The 17,035-nt window shown below is 33.1% G+C and overlaps 1 long non-coding RNA gene across 1 annotated transcript; it reads left to right on the top strand.

Moving 5' to 3' along the window:
* The first annotated feature begins 9,200 nt into the window (after window positions 1-9,200).
* Window positions 9,201-15,652, top strand: LOC127097741 (uncharacterized). Its single transcript, XR_007793148.1, has 3 exons — window positions 9,201-9,682; window positions 14,552-15,157; window positions 15,244-15,652. It is a non-coding gene; the product is annotated as an uncharacterized LOC127097741 (long non-coding RNA).
* Window positions 15,653-17,035: the final 1,383 nt, after the last annotated feature.

The following is a 17,035-nucleotide window of genomic DNA, read 5'->3' as shown; positions in this document are numbered from 1 at the left end:
TGGTAATAAACTAAGGTAACTGTTAAGAGTCCCACATCGGACAATATATGGCCTGAGCATGTGTTTATAAGTGGGGGCAGTCCTCACTCTACCAACCGGTTTTGTAGGGTTGAGTTAGGCCCAAACCACAAATTCTTAACATGGTATCGGAGCCTCGTTTAAGATCCGGTGGGCCACCTACTACCACGCTCCAGATGTCCAGTCCTGGGCGTGAGGGGGTGTGTTAAGAGTCCCACATCGGACAAGCCTGACACATTCTTAACAGTAACATCTAAGAAAATCGTCATATATTGTTTTTAACTTTTAAAATATTGATAGGATTTTCAAACCTGCAAAAGGATCATAAAAATCGTCACTATTAAAATCCAGATTTGTAGTAGGAGTAAAAATAGGACGTAAAGTAGTTATGTAGGTTATACTGTTGGACAAGTGTCGTTGTTGACAGTGTTATTTGGTGTTCACTGTCTCGGCTAATCCATGATAGCTTTGCTGAAGTAGTGAACTTTCAAGCCTTGCACTTAGTGGCCTTCCTTCCGCAACAACACGAGTCAATGATTGTTTGGTTAGATATTGATGGTGTAATATCAGTAAAGGGCCTTCTTAAACAATTGGAAGTGGATGTCAACATGGTATGATCCATAGTTGTTGGAAAATGAGAAGATTGTGTTGTAGTGTTGAAAGTCATGGCAGTTGGAAATTGAGATGTAGTCTTGAGACGTTTCAACTGTTTATGCTTTTGTAGTAGTATACGTCGTGCTCGTGCATTTTTAGCAGCTAAGTATGAAGCCTCTTCCATGATACAAAACCTACATGATGTGATTTTAATTGTAAATATGAAGTTATGAACATATGTCACTCACATTTTGATAGACTATGTCAATGTGTGTAACTATGAATGTGTATGAAAAATAGCAAGGAAAATCTAATGTTGGTTAAATGGAAATCAGCATATGGTATATGGTGTGAATCATATGCTGAGACTTCCATACCTTCTACATAGTATGCAATATGAACTCAAAACCGTCTGAACATTTCGAGCCAAATTAATTCTATTTGATGTTTACATTAATGATGAAGGAAAAGAAGTGAAGTAAGCAAAGTTTTATGTTCAAACTCTACATCAGCATCAAAACCGCAATTTTGATTGCTCGGTCTCATTTATCAGTCTTTTGTCAAAATATAAAGGTTTGCAGTGTAACCGTAACCACGACTACAACCACAAACAGGAAAAATAAGAAAATTAAAAAATAGGAAAAAATAAGCATATTCCTCTTGTTCCTTTTCTTGTTCTACACTCTACATACAAAAGGGTCAACAGAAAGCAAAATCAATCAGCACTTACAAGACAAAACTTCTATATATGAACATTCAACTCCAAACCAATGACAACGGTCAAGAGAAGCTTGATCCTCAACCCAATTTTCCAAAGCATCAAAAGGGTCACTAGTTATTCTCTTCTTCAACTTCAAAAGAGTATTACCTGCACACTGCACATACAAATTAACCTTATCTCAGAATCTAACAAAAAAGGTGAATCATATATAATTAAGACTAAAAAAAGATTAAACATTTTCCACTAACATTCTTCATTCAAAGAATAGTAGCACAAACTCAAGTTAAGAAACAAGAACCACGCGACTATATGCCATAAAGATGCAGAAAGATTCATGTTCTTGATCATTCTTGTATGTTTTTTTTGTTGCAAAAAAACAAGCTCAGTCACAATGAAACAAGACTTAAACCCCATATTAGGGATAATCCATCCATAAATCGAGATTAACAAATTAACAGGGGTTGAATAAAGAACAAATGATTATACTATAGCATGCATCATCCATATACATTAGCATTATTAAACAAATGAAATTTTCTTGTAGTGAGACCATAAAGATTGAAAGCATATACTATATTCTGAATGTTCATTAATAACCTTAGTATCTTTGTTCATTCTAAACACCATAAAGATTTATGGCATCATCAATGTGATTTTTCATTCAAAAGACCAGACATAGTTACACATCAACATGAGTATTCATGAGGTGGTTCATAGACTTCACTCTTAAATCATAAATGATAGTCGTGGTTAAATGAAAATGATAGTTTTGACATGAGATAAGTTCTTAATATCGAATGGATTAGTTAACCAAAACAAAACACAGTAGTGGAAATCTTATGCAAAAGGTTCTTAATTGCATTTACAAGTTTCCACATTTCAATGTTAAGTAACATTACAAATAAGTTGAAAGACAAAATAAGCAGCTAACATTACAAAAGATGTCCTAAATTACTGCTTAACATCACTTCTTCTTCATATGTTTCACTTTAGTGGCATAATTCTGTGGTGCTAGGTACATGGTTGGAGATGCATCATTATATCCAATGGCGACAACATCCTTCTTAGATGGTGTATTAGTAGAGCTTGTTTTAGACAAAGTTAGCTCAGTAGATTGGATATGTTCAAACAACAGATATAATAACAATGCTATCAATCGATGTAATTGTGTGATAAAATAACAATGAATAGAACAACATAACATAAAAATAGGTTACCCGATTATGGTTGTTTTGAGATGTTGGATTTGTAGCAAGATTTTCCAAACGAGCCACCTTTGAAGTGTGTTATGTTCAAATAACATTATTAACATTAACTCAACTACTCAAGACAACAATTCCATACTTATTTTTACACATAGTTTATGATTTACCTCATTTGGGTTCATGTATTCATTGATCATGTTATACACGTGTTCATCCCTATTAAGCATGACAATCGAGCATTGTTTATAGAAGGTTGAATACTTAACACGAAAAGCCAAATTTTGCTTCAATAGACTGTCAAGGTGGATAGGGTATATTTGTGGGTGATCTTCCCCAGCCTACACGACAAATAATTAATTGTTAATCCTTCTAACATCAATGTCTTCGATAGTAAAAACTTGCAGAAAAAAAGATGAGAAAGAAAGATCTGAATCACGTTTAGAGTCTGATATCAGAACAAGTAACAACAGCGGAAATAAAGTATTCGAAAGTAAATGCTAGCAACATACAAAGATTATCCTGATTCCTCTCCTCAACTGAGAGTGGTCCAATCCCCTTACCCCAACAAGATATTTTCACTATAACCAAACAAGTTACAAATTGCTCAAGCACACTTGCAAGACACTTCAATGCTCAATCAACCTAGAAAGAGACTTCTGCTCAAACAACCTTACAAGAGACTTCTGCTCAAGCAACCTATAAAGAGACTTCACTGCTCGAGTACACAGACAAGAGACTTCCTTTCTCAAGCACGCAGGCAAGATACTTCCTCTACTTTAAACAAATAATTTAGTAGAAATGGTAACGACTATACTTAGATACGCAATCATAAGTATAACAGTTATGCAACAACCACAAAGGTTCTTAAAATCTTAAGATTTCTAAGATATACAAAGATAAGAAATTTTAAGATCTTATGCAATAATAGTTAAAAATGAAAGCTTAGAGTTATGCTCAAGATATTGTATTGCGTTGTTGTACGCCTTCCTTCAAATCTCCAGCTTCCTTTTATAGAGGTAGAGAAGGAGTCATTGGAGGATTTGAACATAAGAGAAAAATTAGTGAAGAAGCATGCCAAGAGAGACGTTGGAGAATGTATCTGGTTATAAGCATTGTCCATTGAATAATGGAATTATTCACAAGACCTTTCAAAGTACTAGGTATCTACCAAAAAGTAGAACAAACTGAAGAGGTTGCACCATCATTCTTTGAGCCTTTCAAAATGAAATCATAGTTGACTCTGTCCATAAATCCAGGGCTTTGATAAGACTAGTCTGCTTTTGTACAATGTATAGATCAAAGGCTCTTCAAACATTTAGAGTCTGAGCTGTCACCAAAAGCTAGAACATGAGACCAGAGTCTTTAGAACTAGATCCTATGAAGCCATTGCTTTTACCAAAGAATCTTTTGTTCTTTCTAGACAGTTATTGGAACCTTCTAAGGATAAAGTCCATTCCCTCCTCATCAGAGTCACCATTAGAAGTTTTTTCATCAAAATCTTCTTCTGATTTTCAGACTTTAGAGGATATGACGATTTTACCACCAACTCTTCTAGCCACAGATTTCAACGTCAGTGTTTTGGATTTCACAACTAGCTCGTCTCTATTCAGTTCCCTTTCATGGCTCTGAAGGTTTCTTATTAGACTCTCAAGACTCAACTTATTCCGGTCTTTAGCCCCCTGAATAGTTGTGACTTTAGGTCTGAATTTAGATGGAAGACTTCTCAAGATATTCTTTATATGGTCAACCATAGTGTAGCCTTTTGCTCATGATCTGAAGGCATGATACAAGAGTTTCAAACCTGGAAAACATGGTTTCAATTTCCTCTTCATCCTTCATCCTAAAAAACTCATAGTGTTGAACAAGAAGATTTGCCTTATCTTATTTCACTTGTTGGTCCCCTTCATGAGTGGAACACGACGATTTAAATTTAGTCTTGGCAATAGACTTATCAATGATTTTTATGTATTGCTAGTGGGGTAAAGCCTCAATCAAAATACCCTTTACTCTGTGATGTTTTCTATAAACTTTATTTTGAGATGGTGTAAGAGTTTTTCTATCTTTAACCATCATAACACCATTGAAAACCATGTCTATGCCATCTTCAAGTATGTCCCATAACTCATCATCAAGGCTAATAATGTAAGTATACATTTTGATTCTCCACCACTCAAACTGAGTGGAATCACCAATAAATAAGGGTGTTCTAACATAATAATGACTTTTCTCATTAGAACTACAGTCATAAGGATAAGAAGCACTAAACATGATAGAACAAGTATATTTTTCTCAGGATTGTTTACTGCACCATAGTTAAGTGTTAGTACATATCATGCTTTGATTCTAATTGAAGGTGAAAAAAATACACAACAGGGGGGGGGGGGGGGGGTTGAATTGTGTATGCCAAAATTCGTTTCACTTCTGATATTAAAACTTCAGAATCTGAACCATGTTTAGATTCTAATATCAGAATAAGTAACATCAACGGAAATAAAGTGATCAAAAGTAAATGCTAACAACACACAAAGATTATTCTGGTTCCTCTCCTCAATTGAGAGTAGTCCAGTCATCTTGCCTCAACAAGAGATTTTCACTATAACCAAACAAGTTACAAATTTCTCAAGCACACTTGCAAGATACTTCAATGTTCAATCAACCTATAAAAAGACTTCTGCTTAAGCAATCTTGCAAGAGACTTCTGCTCAATCAACCTAGAAATAAACTTCACTGCTCAAGTACACATACAAGAGACTCCATTGCTCAAGCACGCAAGTAAGATCCTTCCTCTACTTTAAACAAATAGTTTAGTATAAATGGTAACCACTATACTTAGATACACAATCAGAAGTATATCAGTTGTGCAACAACCACAAAGGTTCTCAACCTCTTATGATTTCTAAGATATACAAAGATAAGAAATATTAAGATCTTATGCAATAACAGTTACAAATGAAAGCCCAGAGTTATGATCAAGATATTGTATTATGTTATTGTACGTCTTCCTTCAAATCTCCAGCTTCCTTTTATAGAGGTAGAGAAAGATTCGTTGGAGAGTTTGAACATAAGAGAAAACTTAGTGAAAAAGCATTCAGAAAGAGACATTAGAGAATGTATCTAGTTAGAAGCACTGTCCATTGAATAATGATATTGTTCATAACACCTTTCAAAGTACTAGGTATCTACCAAAAGGTAGAACAAACTGAAGAGGTCACATCACCATTTATTAAGCCTTGCAAAACAAAATCCTAGTTGACTCTGTCCAGAAATTTGGGGCTTTGACATGACTAGTATGCTTTGGTATAGTGTACGGATCAAAGGCTCTTCAAACATTCAGAGTTTAAGCTGTCACCAGAAGCTGGGACATGAGACCAGAGTTTGAACTATCAGAGGCTGATGAACACATTCCGAGTCATCAGATTCAGATCAATTAGAATCAGACTTATATTGCTTTTCCACATATGCTTTAAATCAGGATTAACTTTCTGCTTGTAATCCTACACACTTGAACATATGTTAGTATACTCATTTATACTTTAAGTACTTTGTTATTATCAAAACCTAAGGGATATGAACAATCTTGTTCCAACAGGGACACGATATTTGTCCCAGAAGATGAAGGAGAAGACATGCTTGTCGTGCTGAACTTCAATCTCAATTTTATACTTTGTTACTTCGACGACATTGAAACCGTTACAATTCTATTAAAAAGGGAGTGAAAGATTCTTGTATGAATGATTGCAGTCCGACCAACAATTGTAGTACCAGACAAATGGTGTATTTTTGAACTTCATTGTCGTTCCAATAGTTGTGCAGAAACAGTTCTATATTACAAACATGTCAAAGGCATACGAGTGCTCTTATTTATTTTAGGAAAACAAATAAGGGTGAAAAATAGTGATGTAAACCTTATTTTGTCCAATGATTTCACAAAAGGACTTGAATTCCCGAGAGTTGGTCCAACATTTATCATATTCAGAATTTTACGAGCCATATGTCTGCGACATAGTTTGAGAAGACACTTTAGATGGTTGGTAAGAGCATAACCTGAAATTAAAATACCATTATGATTAGAACCCTACATAAAAAAATACAATTGGTTTGATTGATCAGATATCCACATGATATGTTCATTACTTGGGTTTGTATTGTTGAACTTGTGCATGATCCAAATTGAATAGTAGTTTACTTCCATTCCAAGCGTTGAACAATGTTGGCTTCCTAGTAGTTGTTATAATAATAAAGCCAACAAAGATATGTCATGTCATGTGACTTGATTCCTAATTCCTAATTCCTAATATCCAATAGTATGATAGGTTAGGGTAAATGATACCAACATTTGGTTTGCACCAAGCATGTGTTAGGACAAGAACCATATGAGTAACATTATTGTGTGTGTTGAGATAGTCATAAGGTTTTAAAGGATAATTATCGCAAAGTGTTACTTTAATAATGTTTCCATTGTAGTCACTAAGTGTAATGTTAACACAAGCTTTTTTGTTATTTCCAACTGCCTATTTTTTGATAACCTCATGTAGGATTCCAATTATATCTAGTAGGTACAAATGGGACCAACATTAGTAATGGAAAGCAATAAGTCAAAGTCAAAATAATGTAATGAAATTATAATCCATTTACTATATAAGAAGTCAGGCTTGAATGTTCCATTTAGAAATTCAGAGATAGGTTTGGAATTGAATTAATGAGCATGTATGTTATGAACATCATTCTTATAAACAATGGTTCTAATGGTGAACAAAAGCTTGAGGTGATTATCACAAGACTTGAATGGTAAATCATTTTTTAATGGTTCACTGTTATATAGTGTATACGTTTCATATTTAGTCAACATTTACATCCAATGTTTGTAATCTCTTGGACGCGTAACGAATTGTATTTGATTTCCCTATATGAAGTTCATGTGATTAGAAAACATAAGAAATTTAATGAAGAGTGAAAAGACAATCAGTATTGAAGGGTGTATAACCTTGGCATCTTGAATGATCATCTGTAAATGCAACTTGCCATTCCTCTATTTGATAGTCCACAAACCGATAATTCTGACTGCCATCTTCCAAACATGGTTCCCTATCTCAAGGTCATTCACAAATATTGCAGGCCTTGACATCTAACATAAAGAAGCAAAAATCAACAGTCAAGTAGTCAACAGAATCCAACACTAAAGGCAACTTAAATATGTATCACTCAACAAAATCTAACAAAAAGTAGGAAAATTTGATTTTGTTGTCATACCAGAAATATGTATAAGTGGTTGAAAGAAGTGTATTATATGGTAGTTTGAAAGCATAACAATCAACAAAAAAATGACATAAATACAACTTTTATGCTAACAACAAAGACCAATTGTAAAGGTAACAACAAAATTGAACAAAATCAAAGCAAGCAACACAAACCAACACAAAAGTCGACTAATATACAACATAAAAATTATTACACGGCAGGGAAGGCAACATATATGCTTGAACAAAGACAACACAATATGTAACTAAAGAAACACAATAAGAAAAACAGTAAATAAATATGTTATGACTGTCATACCCTAAATTTTATCCTGAGTTTTTCACTCGCATCAGCATAACATAAATCGATCCATTTTGCCGTGCATTTCTTCAGTTAAAAGGGTCTATCAGGGTTTAGATGAAACGTCAGGAGTTCTGACATTTTATATGATCTTGATGACATTCATTCAATCATCTATTGATTAAGAAGTCGAAAGATTTGATTTCTCAATCTCAATACATCGTTCATTCCATTGCATCGTGTTTTCAGAGGTTCAGAGGATGACAGTTAAGAGTATTAATGTCAACTGAATCTTTGTAGGGTTTTGGTTGAGATGGAGAATCATAAGTAAATGGTCCAAAGGCGATTAATTTACATCTGATTGTCTGTTCACGATTATTCAATCAACAATCCAGTCTGTTTACAAGATGTTTGCATTTTTATACTCATCGCAACATGAATTTTATTTCGCGTAACAATTAAAATGTCACTTGAAATAATTTTTCGGATCTACAGACAGACCAGTTGAATCGTTTCTCAACTATGCATCAAATTAGTGGTCGAAAAATTTCAAAATGGAGCTTTCAGATGTCAGTTTTATTGATTTACGATTCACGTAATTCAACCTGGTGTGCTCGTTTCAATTTTTCTAATACTTTTCCGATCGCATTTTTATCCGAGCCTTTTAAGCAGTCAATTTTTTAAAATTTTTTTTGATAAAAACATGTATTTTTTAGAGAAGTTTATTTCGCGCTGATCATTTTTGTGCCTTCGTTTTATTTTTTATTTTTAAATATTCGATTATTTTATTTTTAAATATTTTTAATTAGTAGGATTATTTAAAATTAATTGTGTTTTTTAAATATGATATTATTTGTTTCTTTTAATTTGATTCTAATCATTAAAAATTGGTTTTTAGCATTTTCATTTTTTATGTTTCTTAATTATTTAAACTTTTAAGATTCAGTCTTTCAATTAAAGAAAAAAATTCTAAAAAAAATATATACTCTCTCACGTGGCCCATCTCTCCTCCATTCATTTTTCACCAACTCAAAATGGATCAACCAAGGGAAAACGAACACGTCATAGAGAGAGAATAGGAATACAAAGATGGAAAAAACTGAGTTTGCACGGAAGATCTTTTTTTTCTTCCTTTCACTCTTCATAAAACCTCTCAAGACTCCTCTATATGGATAGAACATCACTCTCTCTTTTTATTCCTCACAATATAACATCATCATCATAAAAACCATCATCTTCTTCACATAATAAAACACAACAACTACACCTCTTCTTCATTTTATCATCTACTACAACTTTAAGATAACACAACCTTCACTTTAATTCTCTCCAACTCACATAACCACTAATCATCTTCTTCTGTAAACACAAAAACGCAAGTTACTATTCACGAAAACCACCGCATCACTTCCAACAACAACCGTTACTCCATCCGTTTTGTTTTCATCCTCAAAGCAACACACCAAAAAAAAAAACACCACAACACCGTCAGAAAGCCATTGCTCCAACCTCCCATACTCTCCAAAACCACTGTATTTTCTTCCGACCGTGAAAAATACGACGAACACCATTTCAAGCCCTCTCTCCGTCCGATCTAAATGCATAGGTTATATCTTTATACTTTTCCTTTTATTTCATGGTTTATTGCTTGTTTGTGTTTCTTATTTTGCTGTTAAAGGAGCTTAAACATAAAGAATAAAAGTGATTGTTGAAAGAGTTTTCTGTTCTAAAAAAACCTAAGCCATATGGAAATAAAAAATGTTACATTGCTTTTACTGCTTTTGAAAAGTCATTGAAATGTTAGATCATTATTAGAATTTTTGTTTCTTCTTATTATAACATGAGATTTAAGAGAGAGAAAGAATTAATGAAGAGCATTGATTTTTCTTTTTTTAATCTTTTCTCATACTGCATATTTGGAGAAGAAGAGAGACTTTAGTCTTTTGTTGTTTATGACCTTCTACATGAGGGACGCTTGTCTTTTTTTTATTGGCTTTGATTATTGGATTTTTTTCTTAAGAAAAAATATCCTCTCTCTGCATGTGCACCGTCTCTCTCTTTTTTCTCTCTCTCTCTTTTTAAACTTTATTTTATTTATTTATTTTTCTTTTGTTTTTTGTTGTTGTTTTTTTGTTTTATTTATTTATTTCCGATGATTATTATTATTGTTACTAATATTATTATTATTATTATTGTTATTTATTGTTATTTTTATGATTATTATATTATTATAACTTTGTTATTACTATTATTATTACTAACTCTTATTTATGATTACTAATTATTTATTAAACTTATTACCAATTATTATTATTATAATGATTATATATTATTATATATTATTTATTATTATTAGTATTAGTATTTTTATTTATTATTATTTTTGTATATTATTTTTGTTAATTTTTATTATTGAATATCATTGTTACTATTAATCATTATCATTGATAATTTTATTATTATTAATGATTTATTATTATCATTTATAATAATTATTGTTATTATTGATTATTGGTAATTACTATTATCATTACTATTATTTTTTATTATTATTTATCATTATTATATATTAGTATAATTATTATTGTTATTATTATTTATTGAGTTAATTGATTATTTTCTTTAAATTATTAAATAGAAAATTCGATTTAATTGACCCGGCGGTTTTTCACAAATGCCTTTCAATTTTTTATTTTTACTTTGAGTCCCTTGACTTTCTCTCGGGCCTTCTTACAACTAGATTCTTTTATTTTTATAATTGTCTTTTAATCTTGTACTGTTTAAAATATTGTGTTCTATCCCAATTCGATAAAATGTACCCTCATTCCCGTAAATATGTAATAAGTTTACCGCTTTTATTTACGTTATTGTATCAGTTGATCGTTAATTCGAAGATTAAAATCAACACTTTCAAAAAGAACAAAAACAAATACTCGATCCAACGTCGAGTAATTTTCACAAATCATAATCATTTCCACTATCTGCTTCCCCATCATTTAACCATCAAATCATTCTGTCTATTTCAATTAAACGCAATTAATAAAAATCTTGATCCAACGTCGAGTGCATTTTCCCTAATCAAATCCAAAATACCTAATCATACTTAAACATTGTTTCGAAAAGGGTGAAAAGGGAGATGGTCTCGAGTCTTTGATTCCTCTCCTCAATTACTTGGATACGAGTAGCCTTACTCGTTCATTCAAGAAATTGTCATATGTTAAAAACTTCTAAGGCCCCCGCCACATCCAAACTATTTTCATAATTAAAACGTTAAGTCAAACTCATTTTCGTAATAAACTTGGACGAAAAAGGAGGTGGTCTGGAGCCTTCCATTCCCTCGAGTACTTGGATACGAGTAGCCTTACTCGGTCATTCGAGTATTTGTCGTCCGTCCAAAATACATTAAGCTTATTTAAATCCTTTTGCAATTAAGGATGAAAAGGAAGATGGTCTAGAGCCTTCTATTCCTTTTCTTGAGTACTTGGATACGAGTAGCTTTACTCGGCCATTCGAGTAATCGTCATCCAAACAAAACACTCAAACCAATCAAACTTGTTTTCCGTCCTTGCGCGACCACGAAAACATTTTCAGCAAAGAGTATGCAACATCCATTTTGATGCGAAACAAACAAAGATTTCAACCTCTAAGAGTGATCAGTAAGTAAAGGTTTAATCGCTCAAATATGATCCAAGCATCACTCTCTTTAAAAGTAATCCACCCAGTAGTTCTCTTTGGGCAGAACTGCGTTTGCCTTGAGTTCTTCATAGCACCTGAAGATACGTAGGAGCAGGATTGTGAAATCTTGTCGGGCACATTAATATTAAAAACCCTAAGTCTTTCTTTTCTACCTTTCTTTTTCTTGCTCAGTAAGTAGAAGATAACAATTAACTTTAGCTAACGCTCTATCGCAAATCTAACTAAGTGGTTTCCGTTGAATACAACGGATGTGAGGGATGCTAATACCTTCCCCTTGCATAACCGACTCCCGAACCCGAATTTGGTTGCGACGACCATCTTTATTTTCTTGTCTTTCTTGGGTTTTATCGATATTTTCCCTTTCCTCATTAGGAATAAATAAAGTTCGATGGCGACTCTATTCGAACATCTTTTCCGCCAGCGTGCGAGCGCCTCGCGAATGATCGCATTTTTCGAGATGCGACAATGACATAAAGCAATAAAATAACAAGTGTCTGTGTTATGTAAAGAACTCGTAGATAACACAACAAAATCCAAACAAACATCAACAATTTAAAACATAACATCTATGAAAAGTTTTCAAAGTCAGAAGAGTTGAATGTTTTGAAACACCAATCCGACAAAATAAAACAAACTAGTCAAAAATGCATGTGTTCTGTGTGAAAACAAAAGTCAAAGTGTTTAGAGGGAAAGTCAAGCTCTATGGTTCGTTTCGAAAAAGCAAGGGTTATGTTGTACCTTGCAAGGAAAAGCATGGAAATCTCGAAAAAGCAAGATTCATACTACAATGAAGAAGAAAATACACCTATTATGCTATGAAACGAAACAAAATAACAGAGATGAAGACGATGGTAATAAGTAAATGTGAATTGAAATGTGATTGCAAGGTTCAGTTGTTTAGCTATTGAAGCTGAAGATTAACTTGTGTGCCTTGATGTTGTGAAGGAAGCAACAATAATTTGAGGAAGAGAGAATGAAAGTGAGAGTCGGAAAGGTGGGAGTGAAAATGGAATTGAAATGAGATTGAGGTTGAAATGAGAAGAAGTATATGGAAATAGGGAAAGTTTTGGTTACACATGGCAGCTTTAGATTCATTGTGAAGGTTAAATTATTTGATGATTTGCATTGATAAAATTGACCTTTTTAGTGAGTAAAAGTAAATGTCATTAAAGGGTGTTTAAGGGTTAATGGTGGTATGTTATTATAGTGTATAAATAGTTGATGTGATTATGGGAATGCAATTAGCTTTTGAGAAATCAATCGAGGAAAACCATGTCAGCATATTGTAACTAGGCATGGCAACAGGGTGAGTCGGGGATGGTTTTTACCTCCCCTAAACCCAAACCCGAATCCCCAAATAATTCTCATTCCCCGCCCCAAACCCGAATCCCCAAATAATTCTCATTCCCCTCCCCAAACCCAAACGAGGATGGAGAATCAAAACCCAAACCCGTCCCAAACGAATTCGGGTTGGGTTCGAGTATCTCTGCCCCTGCCACAATTCATTTAGTGAAATCTATTTTTTTAATAGAAATAGTTATTTTTTTTAAAATAAAATTACATTACAAATAATAAAATAAAACATTCTAAAAAAAATCATAAATACATTTCAAATATTTTAAATAATAAATTCAAATTAAAATATCAAAACATTGACCATATATTTAATATTCTAAATTATCAAAAATAAATAATAATATACATAATGAAATAAACGGGGTGGGTACTAGACAATGTCCCCATTACCCGACCCGTCCCCATATTTTATAATCGGGAAAAACCCAATCCCAAATCCAGTCAAAGTGGATTTTACCCGTCAACTTTGGGGCGGGTTAGGGTGGGTACCCGCGAGTACGGGTTATGTTTCCATGTCTAATCGTAACTCTTAGTTTTTTTTATGATTTCTTTTGTCTACATAGTAGTGAGAATGCAATGATGTAACATAATCATATATTGTAGCGCACAATCGAAATGTTTCCCATGAAAATTAATATTTTGGATTGAAGTTTTGTGTATGTGCGTGCGTGTATTATAACCATGTATATTTGAGCACAATTAAATGTGCTTATTTTATTTTATTAAGACATTATTTTTGCGTACTCTTTGAGTATAATTAGTTTATTTTATTGGTTTGTACACAATATAAACACAATTATGTATTTAATTTTCTAGATTAAATCATACGAGTATTTTCTTGCATAATTAGGATAATTTAATAGTTATTTGATTATTAAGCGACCAGATAACATACATATTTGTCATTATATTTACTGGTAGTGTTTATGTGAGATTTAAGACCTTCCCATTTAATTTATTAATTTAAAAATGTCTAGTGATTTTGATTGAGTTGATTGAAATAACAAGTTACAAAAGTAACATTTGTTGTATAAATTTGATTAAATCAAAATGACAAAAGATGTAATGTGTGACTGTTCATGCGAATTGTTATGGTCGGCCAAAAGGAAGATACAATTTGGCCAAATAATTACATATATATGATGATAAATATATAGTAATTATTAAGTTTATCCATGTTGCTAATGATTGATGTCAAAGATAACTATCATCTGACGAGACTTATTACTAATATTTGATCATTACATTAGAGTACCACTTACACTTAATTCAAATAACCAAAATTTAAGAATTGATGCTATTTATAGCATCTTGTTTAGGTCTTATTTATTTTGCATATAGAGAATATTGTGCATGTCTATATGATTATTTTACATGCCTACTAATGTTGTTGTATGTTTGTTGTTCTTTTCAATTTATCCAGTTTTCGCTACTAACACTCCAAATTTTGCTGCTCATATTAACTATATCCCTATATTGAGTTGGATGAACTTCAAGTCTTAGAAAGAATATATGGAGATCATTCTTGGATATATGGACTTAGACTTATCCCTAAGAGAAGAACGTTTCAACGCCACTGCTGAGAACCCAAATGAAACTAAAATAAAAAATGGGGCATATCTATCTGGATGCGTCTCATGATGATCGAAAGATCCATACATGAAATGATTAGGGGTTCTATTGCTTTGAGCGAAAGCGCAAAAGGTTCCTTGAAACTATGGAGCAGTTCTTTGCTAAAAATAATAAGGCTGAGACAAGTAATATATTGTCTAAACTCATTTCAATGGGCTATAAAGGTAAAAAGAACATAAGGGAGTACATTATGAAGATGTCTAATCTCGCACTAAGTTATAATTAATTGACCATTATTGATTTAATTCTAACGTGATATGGAGGCGCCAATTTAGGATGACATAACGGTGTCTGTTCATGCTGATACAAATGAGAGGTTTCGTAGAGGTCCGCCCCTCCGACCCTACCTTGCTCAGTAGGTACTCCGATCATGAGGCTTTTAGATCATGACATACAGGTGTATAAATATTTTAATTTAAGTTGTTTTTTATTTATTAGTGGCTAATTGTAAGTAACTGGCGATTTATGTTTTATTTGTTACAGGGACACACTCCATTTAAGGTCCCATTCATGGCTCGAAGATGAAGAAATTCTCGGCAGTGCAAATGCTAGGTTAGGTTAGAGAAATTGTTATTGATGTTGACTTACTGCCATTGGTTTATTGTTTTCTCACCATGCTTAACGCTCCCTTGATATCTTCCTTTGTTGAGCCTTGGCATACAGATACATCTCCCTTTTATTTTATCTTTGGTGATATGATGATTACTCTGGATGTTGTCTTCAGCGTCAACATGGTGTTAATTGCATTTAAGCATTTACACAAATCTCCTTGACTAGTATGTAACATGTTTGTTAGTCACAAACGTGAAGACTTCGCCCAATAATACAACATTAGATAAAAATTCAATAAATAATTTGATTAAAAATTGCGCAATAATATTATACTCACAATACTATAAAATGTACCTATTTGTTGTCGTGTTCCCTAAATGAGTGACTTGGTTAGTCCATGCAGCAACAAACTTCTTTTATAGGGTGTAAACCATGTTTAGTGCACATAATCTACAAATGAAGGGATATCAACTGTCATACGGTGAACTGACTTGGGGTGTTTTGCTTTTTATCGCAATGTCGCGGATAGCAAGAGTCGCCACCGACTTTTCTTTTATCCAATAAGGAAAGGTGGAAAAGAACAGGAAAGACCTCAATAGATTTTGGGTTCGGGAGGTACATTATACAAAGGGAAGGTGTTAGCACCCTTTGTATCCATGGTTATCCATGGGCTCTTAATTGCTGGATCACTTATATTTTTGTCTGAAAAGTGTTCGTGAATTGTTAAAAAATGTTTGAAAGGGAGTTTAACTTTGTAATGATTCTCGTATGAATGTATACAAAGTGTTATCCCATTTAATTTTGAAACTATTTAGAAAAATATAACCTGGCAATGATTCTAGTATGAATGTATACCAAGTGATGATTTTCTAGTATTTGCAAAGTGTGAGGGGTGGAAAATGTTTTAGGTTATGATCCAGTAATTGAGAGTTATACCTTCCTGAGGTCGTTATGGGCATCTCCTATCCTTATGAGGGTAAAACTGTCCTTACTATTGAGAAGTAAGTAGTTTTATCCTTTGGATGTTTAAGGGTCATCGTAGGGTCATCGATAGGTCATTGAAGGCAACAGTTGTAAGGATACCTTAGCATTTGCAGGGACGGTCATCATTTAACCGTAGGCTACACCGAAGGGTCATCGAGGGACAAAATCATATTTTCGAAGGCAACATCCGAGGGACTATGATTTATTTTATGATGATTTAATCGAAGGGTCTTTGCTAAGTGTATCCCTACATTCGCGGGACATGACCGTTATACCGTAATACCGTAAGGCAGCAAAGAGAGGTCCAAGATCACATATTTAAAGGCCGTATTTTAAAGTCAATTAGGTGATTTAAGGTGAATCTCCACATTAAAATCAATACATTAAAATTAATACATTAAAATTAATTATTTAAAATTAATTAGGTAATTTAGGGTGAAAATCCACAAGGGTATCCCACAAATAAAGTGGAATACCTAGTCGGCCGTTTCTTCGGGAATATGTAAACCCTTACAAAATTCAGCAAACGGGTTAAAATACCGAAATAAAGTGCAATTGAAAATTGCACCACAAAATGAACACAACAGTCATAAAAATCAGGCCAAATAATGCAGAACTGTAATAAATCTTGGTTAGATAAACACAAGGCAGAACATAAAAGAAACAAAATAGCCACTGTCTCGTTCGCCCCTGCTTCGCCTAGCGAGGGCTTAGCGAGTGCTCGCTTCAGGCTCGCTTA

This window comes from Lathyrus oleraceus, chromosome 6, assembly GCF_024323335.1.
Source record: "Lathyrus oleraceus cultivar Zhongwan6 chromosome 6, CAAS_Psat_ZW6_1.0, whole genome shotgun sequence".
Classification (NCBI taxonomy): Eukaryota; Viridiplantae; Streptophyta; class Magnoliopsida; order Fabales; family Fabaceae; genus Lathyrus; species Lathyrus oleraceus.
This window is presented reverse-complemented; position numbering and strand designations above follow the sequence as displayed.